Raw genomic sequence first — 24,319 nt, forward strand, 5'->3', positions numbered from 1 at the left:
GGTCAGGCGAGACCTAAAAAGGGTTATTTGGGTATATCCCTATTGTTTTTGAAAAGGCTCACTGCATCAGGCACAGACTCCCACCAGGTGCCTCATTCTGAAAAATGTTCTGTGATCAAGCGCCTACTGTTTCATCGTGTGCATGCACCCCAAAGCAGTAGCACTCCTCTTTGCCTCTCTTTCGGTAGGTGTTGCAAACAGCCCTCTGGTGCCTTAAGGGGTTTCCAGGGTTCACAGCAAAGGAGATTTGCCACCTGATACTGATGCAAACACAGTAAATGTCGGTTTTTGCACTAGTGCACTCTTGTCTGTTGTCTGCAAGTGACCAGCCCCTCCCCCAAGGTCTGAATTCTGTGACTGCACACACTAGTAGACTTCAGTTACACACACCACCCAGCCCCTCATGCCAACGAATCCTCCACTGGAACAAACATAGGTGGTATACAGTCTTCACTGCCCATGGGACGTACACTTTACCCAGCACTGGGTTTGCAAATAATCAGATATGAGCTCTTGTGTTTGCATGACCAATAGACCTGAGCAAAGAAAACAATTCCAAACTCTTTGTTCCCCAATGGAATTATTCAGCCTTTGCATTAATACAGGAACAACAGTGCTTCTTTGCATTGTCAACATCTGGTGAAAGGATTTTTTGCTTTGTGCTATCCACACTCTACATGGTCAGCTGGTTAAGGCTTGTACAAGCCCTTTTAAGACCTGTTAGTATGTTAGCATAAGTAAGCAAGCAAATCACATATAAAGTTTCTTGAATTAAATGTGTCAGCTGACAGTTTCAGCAAGGGCACCACACAGTATAAATTCTCAATTAATGCGAAGTCCCGCTGAGGAACTGGAAATAATTTCAGACTGTGTTTTGTAGTGACAGCAAGGCGCGCTGGCAGATAATTGTGAGAGGTGCAGCCGGGATTCTGCAACAACTGCCAAGATTTGATGACAATAGCATTTCTGATTGCACAGTTGGGCACTCACAGATCATGATGCTTGTAATTGTGCAAGTAAATTATTCCATCATACTCTTTATGCTAATAAATCAGGAAGAGGGTTGAAACACTGAAAAACAAATAAATTGCCTACCCACATCTCCTATATGTTGATGTGTGGAAAAGTGAATCAAAAAGTGAAGCGCCTTCGAGGGTTCCATTTCCTCATGTTGTCATAAAAGGAGTCCCTGAACAAAAGTGGCGTGAAGGGTAACCTCTAGTGTGGATTAGCGTGAGGACCTTCAGTGCTGAAGGCAACATTTAATTTGGCCACCTGGGGCCATGTTATCAAGTCAAATCAAATAATGCTTTATTCGGTTATGGAAAAAAGCATCAAAGCAACAAATAAAAAAACATTCAGAGTAAAAAGCTTAAATTTAAAAAGTTAAAATCTATTGTGGGAAAAATACAAACATCATTATGTATTTTACATGTTTCTAGACAAAAATTTAAAATAGTCCTAATCTATGCATTGAGATATACCTAGATACATCCCAGCAATTAACAAAACATTCACTCACATTCCTCCCCGCCGAAGAATACTGCTATCTGGTTTGGGGCTCTAATTTATAATACGTGAGTTCATAAAATGTAATAATCAGGAGATCAAGATAAAAATATACGTGAATCACGACTTGGTGGCTCAACCTCCCACAGACAGAAGGAATTCACGCTTGTGCCACACCACTGCCATATAGCGACCAACATCAAACACTTCTGGTGTAGAGGTGTCGTCAGAATCCTTAAAGCTATTGAGTGGATTTGGGTGCAAAGATTTATACATATTCGGCGTATCCACTTGTGTCTTAAATATAAATAGTTTGGGCAAAAGAACGGTAAATGCTCTATGGTCTCTGGTGTCGACCCACAAGCAGGACAAAGAATGGAGCCAATGTCCTTATTCCACATACAAGTAAACACTTTTGGAGGCAGACAGCCAAAACGAAATCACACATACAAACCCTTAGTGAATGCAGAAGTAAATATGTTGAGATAGACTTCATAGGAGCGAGTATCCTTGAATTCGAGGAATTTCTCAGTTAGCTGCCCATGAGTCTTTTGCAAAACACAGTGGGGCTGATTTACTAGCCCCTTGCGTTATTTTTGTGTCGCCACTGCGTCACTTTTTGTGACGCAGCAGCAGCGTAAAAATGAGGCCCATTTACAATGTGATGCATTTAGGGAGATGCGTCACGTTGTAAAGACCTGTGTCACATTATACCTGCGTCAGGTATAATGTATGCAGGATGGACGTTCCAACAGAAAAAAGCCTTGTAGAAGTAATGCAGTGAAATCTACAAGATTTCACTGTGCCACTTCTAGGATGCCACTGCGTCAAATGTTTACGCCTGCTTGGAGCAGGCGTAAGTAGTGACGCAGCACAATGAGGATAGGCCTCCCCCTGCATTGCTGGAGTTGCGTTGTGCTTGCGACACGACTCCAGCAATGAGTGACTTTTGCGTCAACAGATTCTGACGGATCTGTCAATCCTTGCGCCATGGTGTGCCGTATTCCAAATACGGCGCATCCATAGTGGTGCAAGAGTTTCTCAGGGTGGCGCAGGGAAAGTGATGCATCTTTACAGATGCATCACTTTCTTGTAAACCTGCCCCTGAGTTCGCAGGCATAAGCCCAGTAGCTTTTGTTTATGATTCCAGCACCTGCCTTTTGAATACTGATAGCATTATGCCAAAGATTTTCAAAACTGAGCTTTGAGAGACAGATGCATACATAATTAAGCCAATTGATTTGTTGGACATTGCAAGGGTCATAATTTCTCTCAAAGAATCTCTATATTCCTTAATTTCTGGAGTTGTCTACAGATGTACCCAGAACACAAGTGACTTCAATGTGGTCAGGTAAGAGATTGGTCTCATACCTAAATTTAAAAAAATGGGGTCAGAAGGATACTGACTGGGGGGGCGTGGCTTGAACGCCGAGGGAAGATGGCGGACCCGGCTTGAGCTCCGCGTCGTCGCGGGACTCGGAATCAATTATTGTCGTCTTTCTGGCAGTAGGGCTGCTTTGAAGGACGGCGGAGTGATGAGGACATCGCGGTGAGTCTTTCAACCGCTTCCGCTCTAATTTTTTATGCACCTTGAGACTTTTACTCGCATCGGCGGTTTCTCCTCATCAGAGATGCGAGCGGCCGCCATTTTGTCCCGTTTATGCAGCGCTCGCTCTCTCTTCATCAATCTTTGTCGTTTGCTCAAATGAAGCTGTGTTGCCTTCAACCAGCTCCTTTGTGATGCCTGAAGCCCACCTCTGGATGTTTTATCGATATTTTTAACCGTTTTTAATTTCTCTTCACCTCTACCTGATACTGCAATGCTCTGGCCCGCCTCCTACTTCAATATGCAGTGTTTCAACCGCTGCTGCTTTTACCAGGTGCTCTTTGTCTATAATTGATGGACTTTTTTGCATTCAGTCTTGGGTACACTGTTTTTTTTATTTTTTATACATCAGTGCAAGGTCCCTGGGGTACCTCGGTCCTGTTCAAGCCTAAGCTCAAGTCCATTCCCAGTCGTCACTCCCTGAGTTGATTCAGTGCACCTGTGTGAGTGGCGCACTTACCTCCCTGCAGTGCAGCTCCGTCAAAATTTTGCTGCTCTGGTCTCACTTTCTCGTTTTTCTTTTTTGGTTTGACTGGCTGTTGTTTTTGATGATGGCTAGTGAATCCCACTTGTCCAGACCATCGGTCTCTGGCACAAAACCGAAAAGGCACAAAAATGATCCACCTTCACCAATTTTGTCATCGCAAAATCCGATCCTGGATACTATTTTGGATGAGGTTCGTGGCCTTCAGCCATTCATGACTGCCACCAATGACAAGCTTAGGCAAATTGAGGAAAGATGGATTGTTATGGAAAGTAAAGTTCTTGATCTTGAACAACGAGTTAGTGACATTCAAGATATCTCTGCTAAGATTCCTCATCTTGAACAAGAAATTGCGAAACTAAAACTCCACACTGAGGACCTTGAAAATCGCAATCGCAGAAACAACCTACGCCTTTTTGGTCTGCCAGAAAATGTTGAAGGGTCTGACTTGGTTTCATTTTTACAGAAATTTCTTCCAGAACTTTTGGACCTTCAGTCATTGTCTCATCCTCTCAACATACAAAGAGCGCACCGCTTGGGTCGGCTTCAGCCATCTGCTAATAAACCTTGTGGTATTATAATGTTGTTCTTGGAATTCACTTAACTAATGCAAGTTTTGAAGGCTGTCAGATTTAAACGTCGCCTTACTTGGTCTGGTCATAACATTTTCATTTCTCAAGATATATCTAATTCTACTAACGCCAGACGCAAAGAATTCCTTACTCTTCGGCCTCAAATGCGACAACTCAACATTCAATATGGAATTCTTCATCCATGCCTCTGCAAAATCACTCATGAGGGTTGCTCTCGCTCTTTTGAGGATCCGGATAAACTCAGACTTTTCCAGCAGAACTTTTCTTCGCATGGCATGGACACTGGCTCCTGACTTCATTTACATTATCGGATTGTTCCTGCTTTAATTGTTTTCTTTGACTTGCCTGTTTTCCTATGTTGATTCCCTGTCCTTCTTTATTCTTGTGAGGCTTATTGCCCATTTCTTATTTTTGTCCTCTGCTAATGCTTTCATTGTGGTCCGCGTCCTTCGGTGTCACCACGTTTCCCTGCTCTTAGATCTTCTTTCTTTTTTCAGATCTGGATGTTCGTCCTTGGTCTGTTTGCTTTTCTCTTCTTCCCCTTTCCTCATCTCCTTCCTCTTTCTTTTCCTCCTTTCTATTTTTCTTTCTTTCGTTCTCCCTCATTTCTACTCTTGTTTTCTAGGTCTGGCTTAGTTCATAAGATTTGTCTTCATGTTTTACTGATTGTAACATGTCTTCCCTTTTTTCCTCTTGTCAACCCTGCAGTTTTATGGTCCTTTGTTCGTACCTTCCCCTGGTCCCGGAAATATGGTTAATGTCGTGTCGTGGAATGTTCGTGGTCTGGGTCACCCCGTCAAGCGTCAAAAGGTATTGTCTCATCTAGCTAAACTTAACACCCAGGTTGCTTTTTTACAGGAAACCCATTGCAATGATAAAGAATCACTTAAACGTCAATGGGTCAATCAGATTGTTTTCTCTCCTGCCAATGACCGACACGGTGGTGTCGCTATTTTATTTCATAAATCCATTAATGCTCAAATCCTATCATCTGAATGTGATCCGAATGGTCGTTGGGTATTGGCTGAGGTTATCATTAATAAAGGACAATTGACTTTTTTCAATATTTACGGACCTGTTAAACCAGACATTGAGTTTTGGAAATCTGTAAAATTGAAATTATTGTCACTTCCTAATTCTAATATTGTGATTGGTGGTGATTTTAATAATTGGTTAGACCCGTTCACTGATAGGCAATCCAAATGCAAGTTCAAACCTGACAAATCCCACAAATCCTTTCAAACAGCCATTTCCTCTCGCCCGCTATTCGATACTTGGAAAACTTGTAACCCTGATACCTCAGAATTCACTTTCTTTTCACCTGTACATCATACTAGATCTCGTATTGATTATATTCTTGTTTCCAAATCTCTGCTACCTTGTCTCCAGTCATCTGAGATTGGATCTATTTTTATTTCTGACCATGCTCCTGTCTCTACCCACATTGACTTATCCCTCACCACTTTCAAACAAGGTAGATGGCGTTTCAATAACTTTCTTTTATCAGATCGCACTTTTATTTCAGAGGCGACTGCTTTTATTAAGGAATTTTTTTCTTTTAATAAATCCTTAGATACCTCCCTACACAACAATTGGGATGCTTTTAAAGCATCTTTCAGAGCCTTTACTATTGCCTATTCCTCAAAGAAGAAAAAATTGCTGCATGCTAAGTATAAAGAAACTTTAACCCACATAAAAGCGTTAGAGCATAAGTATTACTCTTCCAAATCCTCATCATCTCTACAAGAGTTAATCAAAGCCAAATCCACCCTGAATAAGATTGCCACAACGGAGGCCTGTAATATTCTCCTCAAGGTTAAGTCGAAGTATCATGGAGGCCAAAATAAAGCCGGGAAAATGTTGGCAAACTACCTAAAAATTAAATCAGAACGAAAAGCCATTGGCCCAATCCATTCAGAATTTGACGACTCTCTCCTCTCATCTGATTCAGATATTATTGACACATTTCAATCGTATTATAGGCTACTTTACACGGAAACCACCAATCCCTCTGAAGATGATTTTGCTACTTTTTTCAGGGATATCCCTAAGCCTCAAATTTCTCAAGATATTTTTCAACCCCTTGAAGATGAAGTGTCCTTACAAGAATTATCTGATGCACTTAAATCTATGAAGAAAGCAAAAGCTCCAGGCCCGGATGGTTTTTCAATTGAATTACTTTCTGCTTTCTCCTCAATTTTTGCACCCAAATCATTAGAACTTTTTAATTCTTTTATCTCCAATTCCCAAGCCTGTGGTTCTTTTTTGGAAGCTCTTATCATTGTAATCCCCAAACCAGATAAAGATCCCTCCTATTGCAAAATTTTTCGTCCTATTTCATTAATTAATTATGATTGTAAAATCTTTGCAAAAATATTGGCTTCTCGTTTAGAGAAAATTATTCCCCATCTTATTAATCCTGACCAAGTTGGTCTTGTTAAAGGTCGCTTGGCCTCTGACAATGCCAGAATGTTTTCCAATATCCTTGCTCTTAGTACAAAATATCCCTCCCCATTAGAGGCTTTATCCCTGGACGCTGAAAAAGCCTTTGACCGTGTTAATTGGGAATTTCTGCTTCACACCTTACGATGGTTTGGCTTTGGTCCGAAGTTTATTTCTTATGTTAAGTTGTTATACACCAACCCCAAAGCTTGTATTTTTGTTAATGGTCTTTTTTCCCCTTATTTTTCCCTTCAAAGAGGTACACGCCAGGGCTGCCCTCTTTCACCATTACTTTTCCTGTTATGTCTAGAACCATTTCTGGAGCGTATCAGAAGTAATCCTCTCATTACTGGTTTTAATCTTAAATCTCAACAAATTAAACTGTCCGCATATGCTGATGATGTCCTTATTTATATGTCTAATCCTGTATCCTCCCTGCCCCCTTTTTTGAAGGAAATTGCAGCGTTCGCTAAGGTTTCAGGTTACAAACTGAACTTCTCTAAAACTGAGATTTTACCCTTAAATCCTTCATGTTACAGATATATGTTTGAATCGTCTAATTTCACTTGGTGTCCCCAGAAAATAAAATACCTTGGTACATGGTTTACCCCCACCATTCATGATACACTTGTCCAGAATTTCTCTGCCTTAAAACTTAAAATTACTAATTTGTTGAATTTATGGTCTCCATTGTTCCTTTCTTGGTGGGGCAGACTTGATACAATCAAAATGATGATTGTTCCTCAGATTTTGTTTATATTATCTATGTTACCCTTCAAAATTCCTAAATATTATTTTTCCCAGATTAATTCGCTATGCACAAAGTTTCTTTGGAATAACAAGCATGCACGTATTGCTCTAGCTAAATTGATTCGGCCTAAAAATGAAGGAGGTGTAAGATTCCCTGATTTTAATTTGTATCATAATGCATTCTTGATTCGTCAATTTTTTGCCTTGTCTAGGGATTATCAAGACTTGCCTAAGCCTGTGTGGGTTAATGTTGAATGCTCCTTGCTTAATGAATTTTCAATACGAGATGTTGTACACATGTCTAACTGTACTTTTATTTCTAAATACCCTATTTTGAAACATTCCCATATGTTGTTGCATACACTTTTCTTTAAGAGCATGAATAACTATGAATCTTTTCTAGCGTCATCCCTTTGGTTTAATAAGTACATTAAATTTCGCCACAAGTCATTCTATTACAAACAATGGAAAGAAAAGGGTCTTCTTTTTGTACATCAGCTAATTGTCAACAATGTAATTCTCTCTTTCCATCAGCTACAAGTTACCTTTAATCTTCCTGATTCCTGTATTCTGCAATATGATATACTAGTCCCAATTTTGCAGGAGTGTCTACAGAAATTCTCTTCTCCTCCAACTCCTCCTTCTTCTCCTTCTGACTCTTCATTATTTCACACTTCTTTCGATACTACTCCTAGTGCCTCTTATATCTATAAATCTCTATCTACTTCTATCTGCACAAGGGTTAAATCTAAGGTGGAACTAGAATGGGAACATGACCTTTCCTTGACTCTATCAGTATCACATTGGGATAAGTTTTGGCTGAAACTTTTCAAAACCTCCAAAGCTGCAAATCTCACACAGTCCCTCTTTTTTATTTTTAATAGAGTCATCATTACTCCTCTTTTACTTCATAAATTTAATCACTCTGTCACGCCATCTTGTTGGTCTTGCTCTAATGCTGAAGGCTCATTAGTACATCTACTGTTTTACTGTCCTAAAGTTTATGCCTTTTGGAAGGAGATTTGGTCAAAGTGTACTCGGATCTTTTCTAATAATGTACAACTTAATATTCAGAATGTATTTTTGGGCCCTGTTTCACCAGATTTTGATCTAGTCACTCCCTCCTCTCCGTTGTTAGACTTATTCCTTGCTGTGGCCTTTAAAGTCATTCTCACTTGCTGGAAAGATAATTCTAAACTATCCTCTCTTCATTGGTGGAACTATATTTGTGATGAACATAGAATTGCTTCTATCCCTCAGTCCTCCATTCATGTACAAATTAAGTCCGACCTACTATGGTTACCTTTTACATCCTTCTTATCAGCATCATCATAGTTTCTATCTATTCTAAAATCTTGTTCTTCTCTCTTCTTTTTCTGTCCTCTCTCTTTCCTATACTTCTCTTTTCTCTCTCCTCCTATCCTTTTTCTTTTTCTCTTTCCTTCTCCCCTTTTTCATAAAAATGTTCACTCGCCTACTTAAATTGTATATCTGCACTATTACTTTTTTAGGAGTTTTATACCTCTTGGTGTTTTATTATGTTTTACCTATTATTGATTATTCTTAGCCAATTGTTAAGTTTTTTCACTGTTTATATTGCTTAAACTCTGTTTCCTCCCTCCGTAGTATTAGCTTATCGTATAGACATCCTCTATTTTTGCCGACATGTTTTACAATTTACTCACTCCTACTGGCTTAGTTTGTATTGCTTATCTTGTGTGCTTTTATCTTCAATAAAAACTACTTAACTAAAAAAAAAAAAGAAGGATACTGACTGGACAGGCGAGTAATGATCTGGCAAAACTATTCTCCGCTATAGCCAATTGCTGGGTGGTAATATATTCCCCAACTTCAGCTCCATAGAACGCGGCACGTTGTGCTTTCACACAGTATGCTTCTAGTGCGGGAGACACTGCATGAGGGTTTGATTCTTCATGCAGCCGCAAAATAGCTGAGGCTCTCTGCTTCATAACAAGTATACTCTTATTGAGTTGGAGCTCCCAGATAAGTTTGTCTGAGATCTTGACTCCTAAATAATGTATGATATGCACTCTTTCAAGAAAATCAGTTCCGGCCCTTAAAATGCAATTTCTGGTCGTTCCCCATTCCAAACACCATAAACTCAGCCTTGGTTGCATTTAATTCTAAGCCTCTACTTGTACAAAAATACTGAAATTTATTGATCAATGCCTGTAAACCCATAGGTATTTTTTAAATCAAAAGGGAGTATTCTTCAAACAAAACATTGTGATATGTTTGCCATGTAAAAGAGGATAATCATTCTGGCAGTCTAAAATAACTTGCACCACTTCATTAATATATAAGGTAAATAAAGTGGGAGCGAGGACGCACCCCTGACGTACACTACGCAGAACAAGAATGGGGTCCGCCAGCTCCCCTTTATTGCCCCAGCAGACCTGGGCATAGGTTCCTGTGAACAACTTGGCTATAAGATTAGCCAAGTTCCCAGGAACCCCCATTTTAAGCAACACCCCCCACAATTTCCCCCTGAGAATGAGATCAAAAGTGGCCCTAAGGTCCATAAAAGCCACATACAATTTGTGCTTGCGAAGTAGTACTTACTTCCAGTGGAGAAGGGCCAGATGGAAAACTTGGTCTGATGTGCTAGTCTCCGGATGACATCTGTCTTGAAGGGGTGACAAAACTGACTTATCGCCAACCACCTTAGTAGTTTTTTCAGAACCTGCCTTCCAAATTTTTTGGGTAGATTTGTCCAAAAGGCTCATAGGCCTATTGTTAGAGGGAATACTTGGTTCTCCCTTATAATACACCGGGATAATTTCAGCACCCATCCAAGTGGATGGAAATTCCCCTCCCCTTGCCATGGCATTAGAAATAAGATTAATATAACTTGTCCAGATCATGGGTTCAGATTCGAACAGGTCATGGGGATTTTGTCAGGTCCGAGGGCTTTAACTGATATTAATGAATAAATTGCATCTGCAGTATCTTTTAAAGTGAAATGCACAGGCCCAATTTCTAGAGCCCCTGCTACTGCTTCATCTATCATAGAAATACCCTTCGGTGAACTTGATGAAGTAGCTGCAAGTAGGTCTTGCCAGATGTTATCATTCCAATATTTTTTGCTTTGGAAAGAGCTGATTTATAATCACTTCTAGCCTCCTTTATTTCCTCCCAAGCATGACCCTTAACAGCTGCCCTCAATCTGGATTTAGCTTGTTTATAATTTCACTTGAACCACTTGACCTCCCTAGCCACAGAAGGTTGCCTATGCATGCATGATTTGTAGAAAATATTCTGAAGTTCAGCAAAGAAGAGTCTATGAATGCTAAGAATTGGTTTATGAATATCAACAAAATTTTCAAAACCAGACAAAAACGGAACAAACAATTCATAGATCTGGGCATACCATTTTTGCTTCGTCTGTATTTGAGTCCAAGAGACCTCAGCTAACACGGGTTCAGGAATATCAGTACAAATAGTAGTGGTATTCTGACGCAATGTGTCGCCGGAATGGGTAAAAGAAGAGTTATGGGGGCATATCATCAAGGGCCGGCGTTAACATTATCGCTGCTTTTGCGTCTGTTTTCGGGCGAAAAGCGGCGATAATTTTAACGCCCTATCAGCATCGACACGCTTATGCGTAAATCCATGCCTTAGCACCCATAATCTTATCGCCTCGCCTTGCATCGCTAATGAGATGCGGGGTAGGCGTTCCCATGTGACCTACAGCGATATTAATCGCTAACAGGCGTTCTCCCTATCATCAATCAAATCGCTAACCGGCCTAGCGACAATAAAACTAGCGCTAACGGCTACATCGCCGGTTTCTAACACCTACTAATTTTCCGTGTTAGCCATGTGTATCATGGGAGGTGGACTGTTATGCTAAGTCCACATCTCCCCATCAGCAATGTTTTTCTCTAGAGCAGTTTTTCATCGCAGATAATCCAGCGATATTGACGCCTATCACTGCTATTTCCAGGATTTCTATCACCTCGGCGATGCGCATTGCTGATAGTGCGCTAACCGGGCAATAGAATACAGCGATAGGCGGCGTTAGGATTTTGCACGATACACACGGCCAGCGATAATTATCGCTGGCCGTTGATGATATGACCCGTGGTCACTATCAAATCAAACGTCAACCTTCCAGTCTTCCAAAAGAAACCATATCCTGACTTTAAAAAAAACATAATCAAGAATGCTTGAATAAAAACCATGCTTAAAAATAGGTGAATAGGGAATCGGATTGAGTGCGCCCATTACCTGCCCTAATGCTCCTTCTTACTGTAATTGCTGTTAACTGAAGATCAGCGCAAAAAAAGGTATAGAGCTACCTGCCCTCTAGCTGAGGGATACACCACTGTTCATCTTCAGTGAGCTCATTAACATGCGGAGATGGTTCAAACGATGTATTAAAATCACCTGCTCAAGAAGGTTTCCTCATTTGCATAGGGGTGTGACTTCACACAAATGAGGAAATGCATTGCCTTTGCTCCTGCACCTTATTTAGATGTGGGTGGAGGGAGAGCCACCAGAAAGCAAACTGACTGTCCTCTACATAGAGGTGGCACACAGTCAATATGTCCCAGAGGGCACCTCTTAACAGGAGAGAAAGTACAATGAAATGAAATGAAAAACAAATTTATAAAGCATGCATATACCAGATGGCTTTAAGGCTCTATAGCCACTAAAAACCACCTGACCTGGGACAGTCAGGAACACCTAACTTGGAAGCACTTAGGTCCCTACGAAGCAAATAGCCAAGTCTTAAGACCCTTTCTAAAGGTCAAGGGCCACATATATGAACCATTTTATCGGCCAATGAGGCCATTTGCAACCAGTAAAATGCATTTGGCCATGTACAGAAGTCGAAATGTGACTCTGTAACTTGTTACTGAATCGCATTTTGCTTTCGCGATTCAGTATTAGGAAGGGGCTTGTTTAGGGTGTCCCTTCCTAATACCAAATAGCACTGGTATGTATGAATATTTTGCAACACGGAATACAGTCTCAAAACGTTCACAGTTACCGCCAACTTCAAGTTAGTGGTAACTCATTCGCAAATGGGAAGGGGTCCCCAAGGGACTCCTTCCCCTTTGTGGATATGGGCGCCAACTTTTTTAAGAGCAGGCAGTGGTCCCACGGACCACTGCCTATTCTTAAAAAATGAAAAGGAAGCTTTTCATTTTTATTTTTGGTATGCAGCCCATTTCCCTTTATGGAAATTGGGCTGCATTACAAAAAGAAAAAATGCTTTATTGAAAAAGCAATCATAGATATGGTGGTGTGCTGACCCCAGCAGGCCACCAACCCTGTGATTGTAGCCATTCACAATGGGGTGCAAATTTCGACCTGCCTCATGAATATTGACGAGGCAGGTCCATTTGCGAGCCACTGCGAATCGCTAACAGTGTTACACACACTGTTGTCCATTGCAGTTTGTGATTTCCTAGGCACGAATCGCTAAAATTTGCTATTAGGAAATCGCAAACGCAATTTCATACTTCGGGTCCCAAGTGATTAGTAAAGGTAGAGTGTTCCACTTTCAAGGAGAGCAAGGGACCTCCAGGGATCCCTGGACATCCCCCTGCAGACAGGTGCAGTCCTTCACTTTTTTTTGCAGAGGGATCTCTGCCTGTTTTCAAATGCTGGACAGTTCACCACCTGCACAGTGAAAGGCAGACCAGTGGCTTAAAACAACCGGTTCGCCATATACTAATCCATAGTCCTAGTGCAGGTGCAGGTTTTCATCAGTTATAAATCAATCAAGTGTATTGGGTGCAAAGCTGGCCGCAATGCTCTGCTGGTGCAGTGGTGAGCTAGGGATCTGGTGAACTAGAGGGAGTCAATGCACAGCGCCACTGTGGTGTGGCCTCCTTCATTGCCATTTAAATACACTAATAATATTTTTTTTTCTAAACAGACCCAGCAAACCCCATCTGAACTCTGGAAATAGAGTGGCCCACTAAATCCGAATATCACGTATAAAATTTGAGTGCGTTAGGTTCGAACACAAAAGTGCACTTAGGCCTGAAATCCTGCTTCATAGGAAACAGGAAAATATTTTCAGGTATGACATTTTTATATTTTTACAGTTGCGATATTTGGATTGCTATACGTAAAACAAATATACAAAATTACCAAAATGTCATGAACACTAAAGGGAAAAAAGAATTAGAATGTAAATAAGGAAAAAAAACTGTTAAGAATGGATAAACCTAGTAATATGATATTTTATGCATTTATGGGAAAAGGATCATTACACATCAAATTTCATAAACGCTATGACGCAAAAAAGAAATTGAGCGTATGTTTAGGCTTTTTTTTTTTTTAAATAGCTTTAAAAAATAAGATTTAATATAATGTTTGCACATTCATGGAATAGAAGATATTCCAGGAAATATTTTTTAATATTCTATTGTTTACATTCCACTCGGACATATAATACCAATGTGAGTGGAAACTTGATTTTCCCATGTAATTCCCTTGTCAGTAGGACGCTATACAAGAGTACTTTTAATCCGTGGTAATTCGGCATCGAGGGGGTCACTGATACCAGTGGTAGACATAATTCCGGTTGTGAAATTAGCCCATCACAATGTTTGCAATAGCTATATTAAAAGCCTGGTGGGAATATTTACCATAGAAGTGGCGGAGCCTGGCGTTAGCCTCCTTGGCTTAACACTGCGCTCCACCACTTCTCAAACACAGGGCTGCACCATATTTACTACAATATGGTGCAGCCCTGCATTTCCCCCTGCACTGGTATTAATTTATCTGCCTAGCACATACGCAGGCACCATTGCACCATTGCACCATAGCGCAAGGGTGTCTGCGTTGCAGGGGAAGATCTTTTATGTGCAGTAAGTCGTCTGTTCCTGCACATAATCAATCTTTAAATAGTGTTTTGTAACTTCAATGTGTGCTGCTTAATGCAGCACACATAGAAGTTGCAAAACATCATTTATTTTAATGATTGTTTGTGTGCAGGAAGGTACATAAACAATCAATGGCATTTTGCTGTTTCCATGTGTGCTGCACAACACAGCACACATGGAAACAGCAACAACCCTTCATTGTGCCAGGATAAAACCAGGTTTTCCCGGTCCAAATTTTGTCTCTGCCCCATACTTACGCCAATCTTGTGAGTATGGGGCAGCGTGAGGCCACGTTTAGTGGCTTGACACTGCCTTGTAAATAAGACGAAGCCCCTATCGCCACCACAACGTCGTGAAAAGTGACATATTGGTGGCAATAGGGGATTTTAAATATACCCTCGTATGTTCAATAAGGCACTCTTTCACGCTATGAGGGCAATGGGTGTTGCGGTACGCGTTCCACCGCAGCACCCATTGATTTTGATGACATATGTAATATGGTGCAGCGTTTTAGAAGTGGCGGAGCATGGCTTCAAGCCAAGGAGGCTAATGCACCGCTCCGCCACTTCTATTGTAAAAATGCCCCTACGTTTGTTCTAGGGTGCAAAGGAGTGGGGTATTGGCAGGCACCATGGATACAAGGAAATAGAAATACATATTTAAAGGGACTATCCAGCGAATGACGTCACAAGAGATTTCAAAATGCAAGTTGACGTCTTAAACAAAGCAATATTCCAAAATGCTCATTGATTGTGATTGAAGGGGACGTAGGACTGTGCTAAGAGAACTAGTTATTTCTCGAAGGGAAGATAAGAGGGGCAGATTTACCAGCCCCTGCCTGTCTCCCCGCTCTATTTATAGGTGAAAATTAGTTTAGGTTGTTGGAGAGATTATAGGGAATATGACTCAACCCAAAATTGTAATGTGTAAATAAAGTCTCATATTTCTGTTTTAACTGTATGAAGGTGGAAAAATAGTACATCGTCATGTTACAAAATAGGATAACAGTGTCTCGCGCTGTTTGCTTGCATGGTTTAGTCAGTGAAAACTATAAGTGCGTTATAACAGACCTGGTTGGGTTGTTGTTGCTTTTCAGGATAATTTAGGATAAAGAATTGGAGGGAGAGGAGAGGTTCGTCACACTGAAAACCCCAGAGACGGCTAGAACAAATGAAGGGGTTACTATGAAGAATTTACAATACACATTAAGCGTTTTATCGAGAAAGGGTGAGACTGCCGAAAGATCGAGAAAAGAAAAGGTCGCAGTTCCAGAAACTTCTGCAGGACAATGACTTTTCTCTGTAAGCAACCTCTTTCTTGCATGTCGTATGCACATTTTAAATAAGGCTCATGTTGTTTGAAAGCTCACACAGTGCTCTTGCAGCAAAAAGTGAGAATAGTGAAAACACAACAAAAACAACACATTGGAGTTTGGCTTATAAAGGACATAGCCATGCTGCAAGAAACAGTCAAAGAGAATATTACTGGTTGGCTGAACAAAAGTCTGAGTAGTTCAAAACTACTTAGGTGCCGATTACGATCCTGTAAAAACTGGGTACGAACCTTCGGACGGAGCATATTCTCTGTCCGACGCGTACCCGGTCGTAACAATATACAAACATGGAATTACGATTCGCACGGAAACTCCATTTCCGTACGAATCGTACAAAACCCCGACCGACGAAAATAAACATACAAATGTGATCCGGGAAAGCGCCGACGTGACGTCGGGACGCACGCAGCCTGCCATTCACGAACCAGGAATTACGATTCGCACCGACGTCATCCCGCACGGACAATATTTTCCGGCTGCCAAAAACTGCCGGGAAATCAGGACGACGCGAACAAGGAGTACCTGTACGCGACGGACAGACATGGACCCGAACCTACGTGTCATCCCGGCCCTCATAGCAGTCGACCTCCTCAACAGGTTCAGACGCAGATGCCGCAGAAGGTCAGAACAACAAAGGGAGGGGGGAAAGGGGGGGGGGGGCAGGACCAGGGGCAGGCCACAAAACCCCCACCAAAGTCACACAGCACACATGCCCTGGACATACCTGACCCCCAGGCCCTGGTCACTACGAGGGGGTGGGGGCGTGTCCAGCAAAGCCAGCGTCTGCCACAACCGAAGTGCCTGACGACGCGAACCGGCAACACAACAATACAGGTACGTCCCGTACCCACGCCTTAAGAGCGTGGGTACGAGTCGTACCACGCCCACACCTACGTCACCCCAACAATGGCGGGACGGCTGTACCCACGTGGCAAAGGCCTGGGTACAGCCCGCACAAGCATTCCACAGCGTGGGTACGGATATGTACGGACCGTACCCCCACCCACGTATGCATGGAGCGTACCCCCCACCCCAACCGTGTATGTACGACCCGTACCCCCACCCCCGTATGCATGGAGCGTACCCCCACCCCAACCGTGTATGTACGTACCGTACCCCCACCCCAACAGTGTAAGTACGACCTGTACCCCACCCGCGTACGTATGGAGCGTACTCCCACCCCAACAGTGTAAGTACGACCCGTACCCTCACCCGCGGATGTATGGAGCGTACCCCCCACCCCAACAGTGTAAGTACAAACCGTACCCCACCCGCGTACGTATGGAGCGTACCCCCCACCCCAACAGTGTAAGTACGACCCGTACCCTCACCAGCGTATGCATGGAGCGTACCCCCACCCCAACCGTGTATGTACGACACGTACCCCCACCCCAACCGTGTATGTACGACCCGTACCCTCACCCGCGTACGTATGGAGCATACTCCCACCACAACAGTGTAAGTACGACCCGTACCCTCACCCGCGGACGTATGGAGCGTACCCCCCACCCCAACAGTGTAAGTACGAACCGTACCCCACACACGTACGTATGGAGCGTACCCCCCACCCCAACAGTGTAAGTACGACCCGTGCCCTCACCAGCGTATGCATGGAGTGTACCCCCACCCCAACCGTGTATGTACGACACGTACCCCCACCCCAACCGTGTATGTACGACCCGTACCCTCACCCACGTACGTATGGAGCGTACTCCCACCACAACAGTGTGAGTACGACCCGTACCCTCACCCGCAGACGTATGGAGCGTACCCCCACCCCAACAGTGTAAGTACGACCCGTACCCTCACCCGCATACGTATGGAGCGTACCCCCCACCCCAACAGTGTAAGTACGACCCGTACCCCCACCCGCGTATGCATGGAGCGTACCCCCACCCCAACAGTGTAAGTACGACCCGTACCCTCACCCCAACCGTGTATGTACGACCCGTACCCTCACCCGCGTACGTATGGAGCATACTCCCACCCCAACAGTGTAAGTACGACCCGTACCCCCATGGAGCGAACCCACACACGTGTATGTTCTAAGCGTACATATTGTTAAATAGGAGGGGTGTGTGCAGAGTCCTCCCACCAGTGCCCAGACACAGGAGGGGTGTGTGCCTAACACTCACAGCAGTGCCCAGACACAGGAGGGGTGTGTGCCTATCACTCCCAGCAGTGCCCAGAGACAGGAGGGGTGTGTGCAGAGTCCTCCCAGCAGTGCCCAGACGCAGGAGGGGTGTGTGCAGAGTCCTCCCAGCAGTGCCCAGTCACAGGAGGGGTGGGTGCAGAGTCCTCCCAGCAGTGCCCAGTCACAGGAGGGGTGGGTGCAGAGTCCTCCCAGCAGTGCCCAGTCACAGGAGGGGTGGGTGCAGAGTCCTCCCAGCAGTGCCCAGTCACAGGAGGGGTGGGGTGCCCAGTCACAAGAGGGGTGGGTGCAGAGTCCTCCCAGCAGTGCCCAGACACAGGAGGGGTGGGTGCAGAGTCCTCCCAGCAGTGCCCAGACACAGGAGGGGTGTGTGCAGAGTCCTCCCAGCAGTGCCCAGACACAGGAGGGGTGTGTGCAGAGTCCTCCCAGCAGTGCCCAGACACAGGAGGGGTGTGTACCTAACACTCACAGCAGTGCCCAGACACAGGAGGGGTGTGTGCCTATCACTCCCAGCAGTGCCCAGAGACAGGAGGCGTGGGTGTAGAGTCCTCCCAGCAGTGCCCAGACGCAGGTAGGGGTGTGTGCCTATCACTCCCAGCAGTGCCCAGATGCAGGAGGGGTGGGTGCAGAGTCCTCCCAGCAGTGCCCAGACACAGGAGGGGTGGGTGCAGAGTCCTCCCAGCAGTGCCCAGACACAGGAGGGGTGTGCGCCTATCACTCCCAGCAGTGCCCAGTCACAAGAGTGGTGTGTGCAGAGTCCTCCCAGCAGTGCCCAGTCACAGGAGGGGTGGGTGCAGAGTCCTCCCAGCAGTGCCCAGTCACAAGAGTGGTGTGTGCAGAGTCCTCCCAGCAGTGCCCAGTCACAGGAGGGGTGGGTGCAGAGTCCTCCCAGCAGTGCCCAGTCACAGGAGGGGTGGGTGCAGAGTCCTCCCAGCAGTGCCCAGTCACAAGAGTGGTGTGTGCAAAGTCCTCCCAGCAGTGCCCAGTCACAAGAGGGGTGTGTGCAGAGTCCTCCCAGCAGTGATCAGTCATAAGAGGGGTGGGTGCAGAGTCCTCCCAGCAGTGCCCAGTCACAAGAGTGGTGTGTGCAGAGTCCTCCCAGCAGTGCCCAGTCACAAGAGGGGTGTGTGCCTAACACTCACAGCAGTGCCCATGGAACGCAAAGGGTGGAGTAGCCACAGATACCATGCCCACAAATTTCAGTCAGGTGCACAAAGACCCTGCAGTACATGTACCACATGTGTGCGAGGCTGGGAGTATACGCATGCATAGCGCAGAAAAGAAAACATGTCCACATGAAGTCATGTCAATAGTCCACATACACAAGTACAATGACTACCAAGGATGCCACGAATGATGCAGGTGGAGACTTCGCTCAGCATGCATGTGCAAAGTTGAAGGAGTCCATCACACACCCAGCTAATGTACACACAGCTCAGCGCTAAATATTGGGAACACCCTGCAGGGAAGATGTCAGGGTACACAGAGGAAGGAATACACCTTTGGACAATTTCACCATGCAGCAACTGCTTACATGAACACAGAAACCTAGCTAACACTGTGTGATGGCACACAGATCCCAGGGTCCCCCTATGACCAGCACACTACTACATTTCCCACACACCCAACACATGAACACCACCCAAAACCATGTAGCAGCCCCACCAACAGCAATACCAGCAAAGCAGTAGTGTTCCAAGGGAAAAAAAATAAATTGCTTTATTCAGCATGAACCAAAAAATCTTGTTTGTAGGAAGTTCAATATTTACAAAGCTCATAGGGCAGTCCAGAAGTCACAGCTGGATGGGGGACACAGTGGGATGCGTGTCCCCTAGCTTGCCTGCAGAGTTAGATTCCGTCGTCTTCCACAGGGGTGAGGGCATCATGTGGGGGGGAAGAACCAGGCACCGCAGGGACAGGAGGGTGAAGGGTAGGCGTCATGGGTGCAGGGATGGAGGACTCCACCACAGGGGGTGGGGCAGGGCCAAAGGCGGAGGCCAGGATCTCGCTGCACACCTTAGCAAGGTCCTCCAGGGAATCCCCTGCACCCGAAGGAACCACAGGCCCCAAGGAGGGGGGGGGCAGAGGGATGGGTCGCAGCGCCACTGGGGGAGGGTGTAGACAGGGGGGGGAATCAACCACCCTGACCGGGGACTCCCTGGTGTCACTGTGGGGCTCAGGGACAGAGCGGCCATGAAGGAGTCTTTGTGTGATATGTGGCCAGGAGAGCTGAGGGGAGGGGATTTGGAGGGAGTGGATTTAGTGGTATGCGGACTCCCACTCTGGCTGCGTGTCTTACGTTTGCCCCCCGACCCAGTGGGTGTGCCTACTTCACCCTGTGTGTGCGTGCCAGGAGGTGTGCGGGTGACCTTCCCTGCTGGTGTGGTGCCTGTGTCCGTCGTGGTGGGTGCATGCTGACGTCTGGGTGTACGTGGGACAGGCATGGGAGTGGGAGGTGTGGATGGGGCAGGGGTAGGGGGTTGGACGTAGCGCTGCAGGAGACCCACTGCTGCAGTCAGTGTCGAGTCTATCGACCTCAGCAAGCTGCGTTGGTCAGCCTGCGATGAGTGAATGCCCTCCAAGTATGCCTCCGTGTTGTTGAGGACCTGGCTGTGGCTATGGAGGACATTAAGGATCGCAGCCTGACCAATCTGCAACTGCCGCTGGATGTCCACAGACTCGGCATTGGCAGCAGCAGTGGAGACAGGGGCAGGGGGTGCAGTGCCTGGCAGGAAGGAGACATGTGGTGACCGGGCACGTTGGGAAGGGACACGAGCAAGTGGGAGGCGGTTGATGGCAATGGTGGGGGCGGGGTGCGATGTTGTGCCGCTGTCAGCTGGTGGTGCAGCCTCCGCCCACTCGGAGAGATCATCCTCGGACCCGTCGGCTTCATATTCGGTGGTGCCAGTGGACAGGTCCTCGGCCTCACTCTCCTCCGCCTCTGTACCACTCAATGTGCCAGCCACGATGTCAACGCTGGCACTGGTGCTCGGTCCCTCCGCTCCGTCTGTGCTCATGTCTCCCTCCGTGTCCCCTGACGATGCTGTGGGCAAGGTGAAGAGACAGCAATTAATCACACACCTGTATACATATGTCACATGAGTCCAATCTACATAGGTTACAGTGCATAGCCTGAAAAGAAAGATCAGTAACATCTACAAAACAAGGTACAGATGTAGGGCATGCAACACACAGTTGGTTGACCCACCATGCCAATGAAAATCCATGGAGAGCATGACACAATAGCAAATGACATGAAATGGAGTTTGACATAGGAGCCAGGCCCTGGGGACAATCCAGCACTGCATCTGCACCACACAGCGTTGCCGACAATAGGGATGAGGAGGGACCAAATCCATGAGCTTGAGGCACATGCTTCATAGGTAATACTCAAAACATGCCCAACATGACTGGCTCACTGCACCTTCAGTGTATGTCCAGCCAAACATCACACACTGGCCAGAACTAGCAAGGAGATTTCAGGTTTTGACATGTAGGCTTGCCCCGCACCAACCGCCCCCTACATGAGACAATTTGTTGAGACACAGGTGGCACTTACATTTCTTAGTCTGGGTGAAATACACAGGGGCTGCATAAATGCAAGATTGGACAGCAAATACCCGAGGTGCGCCTGTCCAAATAATCTTATACAAATGGCCAGCATCAGATGGTTGTAACAAGACACACAGGCACTGGCCACTGTGACTATGAACAAGGAAAATCAGGTCAGGCTGTACAGTGGACACTTGTACTACATTTCACGTCAATATACATGGTGCCAGGGGACAATGGCACAGAGCACAACCTATGCTGTAGACACTGAGAGTGTCCACGTTTTGTGATGACACACATGACACCTAGGAAAATATGACCCAGGGGACAGTACTGGCAACACAGCTCCATGGTCCTGAATGGGAATGACTGCAACACACGCCACCATCCCTGCACTATGCGTATCGCACACTCATGCACATCATGTCACAGGCCACAACATAGGACATGCGCACTGTAAGGCATGACACTTGTGAGACTAACTCCCATGTCTGTACTCTGCATCAGTGCCAACTGACATGGAACCCACATGTACTGAACTGGACAGGGCACAGGCAAGGTCCCAAAACCTGTTACACACCACCCCCACACATGATGCTACAGGCATAGTTCACGTGGAGGAAGTGCCAGCCTAGATAACCTTGTGAAGGAGTGACTACACACAGACCAGGGAACACATTGCAAGGAGGGGAAGGGAGGCAGGAGAGCACAGCTATACAGTGGGTAACTGGATCTGCACAGCACCTTTAAACCCTGGCAGTGTATCCATGCAACTGTGCACTTACAAATGCTGGTGAAACACAACAAGCACACATGTACCTACCCCCTTCCTGCTGCTGCATCTCCTGTAAGCGCCTCTCCAAGTCTGGAAAGACCACCGGCAGCACACGCTTGTGGATGTGGCTCAGTCGGCGGCGCCCGCGGTTCTTATGGCTCTCAGGTGAGTCCCCCAGCAGGACCCGTGCGATCCTCCGTGTCCAGCACCGGATATCCTGCCAGCGTTTCCTCACCTGGGACAGGCGCCGCTTCTGACCATCCGCACTCCTCACGGCGCTGACGGCGGTCAGCCATATCTGCTCCTTGGCAGAGGCGCCTACCTGTGAGGATGAACAAGTGACACTACATCAATACACCTGGCACATGTCACAGAGACACATATTAGAACACATTTGCTGTTTACAACAAGGCATAGTATGCATCCTACGCATTGCACCTTTGTCATAGGGACATGATCCTCTGGGGAAGGGCAAAAGCAGTACGTGCCATTGAAAGGACACAGGTGGAATGAGGGCAACTACACAATCAATGATCCAGGCTCACACTGTGCATCAGAAGGTACACCAGGATAATGTGCAGCACCTCTGAGCAGTCACATGCCACAGGCCACTGACGCTACCGCAGCAGAGTACACAGACACACACAGGCACAGGACATTCACCTGCCATTGCCAAATGCAGCGACAAACCTCACTCTGCACATGTGCCACTAGACGGGGGGGGCTCACAGGTGTGGGGCTGGCTCTGCACGTCAGACACACAGCACTGCTCCCTGCTCACATCACATGGCCAGGGTATATCCATCCCTCATGCAGCTTGGGTGCTACACTCCACATATGCACCCACCCACATGACAGGGGACTTACACACACACCCATGTCCAAGGTACGAACACATCATGTGGACACTCTCAGCACAGGTACACAGAACTAACACACATCTGTGGGTACAGTCACCTGTCACACTGGGCTGACCACATAATCACATGAGGACTGTAGAGGCAACATTCCCAGGAGGATAAGACAGGCAGAATGTGGCATGCACCATGCAGTGATTGTCACAGTAAACACGATGCAAGTGAGGACGGCAGACATGCACCACTGCATGCTCTGGCTGGGAGACATCAGGCATTCCCCCCCCTGGGACCCCCCCTACAGTACATAGCATGTGTGAGACACCTGGACACAATGCCAGAAGTCACAGTCACAAACAAGGGACACAGTCTGTGCTCGTGGACTCTGCACTCACCTGATACCCTGATCGCCCATACAGCATGGGGTACTGTGGGAGGATCACATCCGGCAAAGCCATGTTCTCCTCCAGGGTGAAGGGCTGTGACCTCTCCACAGACCTTGACATGGTTCCAGGGAATCAGTAGCAGCAGCTGGGTCGTGGAATACAGAGATGTGCAGGCAAGTGCTCCCTCATGGGACCTGGCTGCCTTATATCTGCCTTGCTGGCCTGTTTCATGCACAGGAGTACAGAGTGATTGGTCACTCACATTTGCATCCTATGTTTCCTTTAATCCCTTCAAACCTAGAACAGTCAGTGGGTTCTTATTGTGTTTTTTTCTTCAGCATGATGTCAACCCCACAAACACATTGCAACAAAGTAGATTCATTCCAACTGACTTCTGCTGTGCACCTTCCAGAACAAATTCAAACTTTAAACTTGGTCTCCATGACAACCTGCATGCATGTAGGCCTTAATACTTGTCCCTCATGTGTCCCCTATGTAATTTTGAGCTTCACACACAGGTACGGTGCGTTCCGGGGCCCTAGGGCACCCCAAATGCATAGCAACGGCCCGTACAGGCGTGTGTACGGGCCGTACCACTATGAGTACGCATACGCAAGAACACCCATAGTGGTACGGACCGTACACGCGTGCGTACGTTCACTATCACTATGGGTGTCCTCGCGTATGCGTACTCGTAGTGGTACGGCCCGTACACACACCTGTACGTTCACTATCACTATGGGTGTCCTCGCGTATGCCTGGCATGCCCTGGTGGGCACATCGGGTCTCCGGGACCCCTGAGGGGCGGCATTGGCGTTGTCGCCTGCCTCCTCCTGGGTGCCCGGGACACCGTGTCCCTCCTGGCCAGCCTGGCTGCATTGTGGTGGTGGGGCAGGGATCCTGGGTGTTTCCTGGGATGTGGCAGGAGTGGGGGTGGTGGTTGGCCCAGTTGTACCTGACGCAGGTGCTGCAGGTCGTTGGACTCCAGAGGGGCCAGGTTGGTCGGGGTCGGGTTCG

The sequence above is a fragment of the Triturus cristatus genome, chromosome 7, assembly GCF_964204655.1.
Source record: "Triturus cristatus chromosome 7, aTriCri1.1, whole genome shotgun sequence".
Lineage (NCBI taxonomy): Eukaryota > Metazoa > Chordata > Amphibia > Caudata > Salamandridae > Triturus > Triturus cristatus.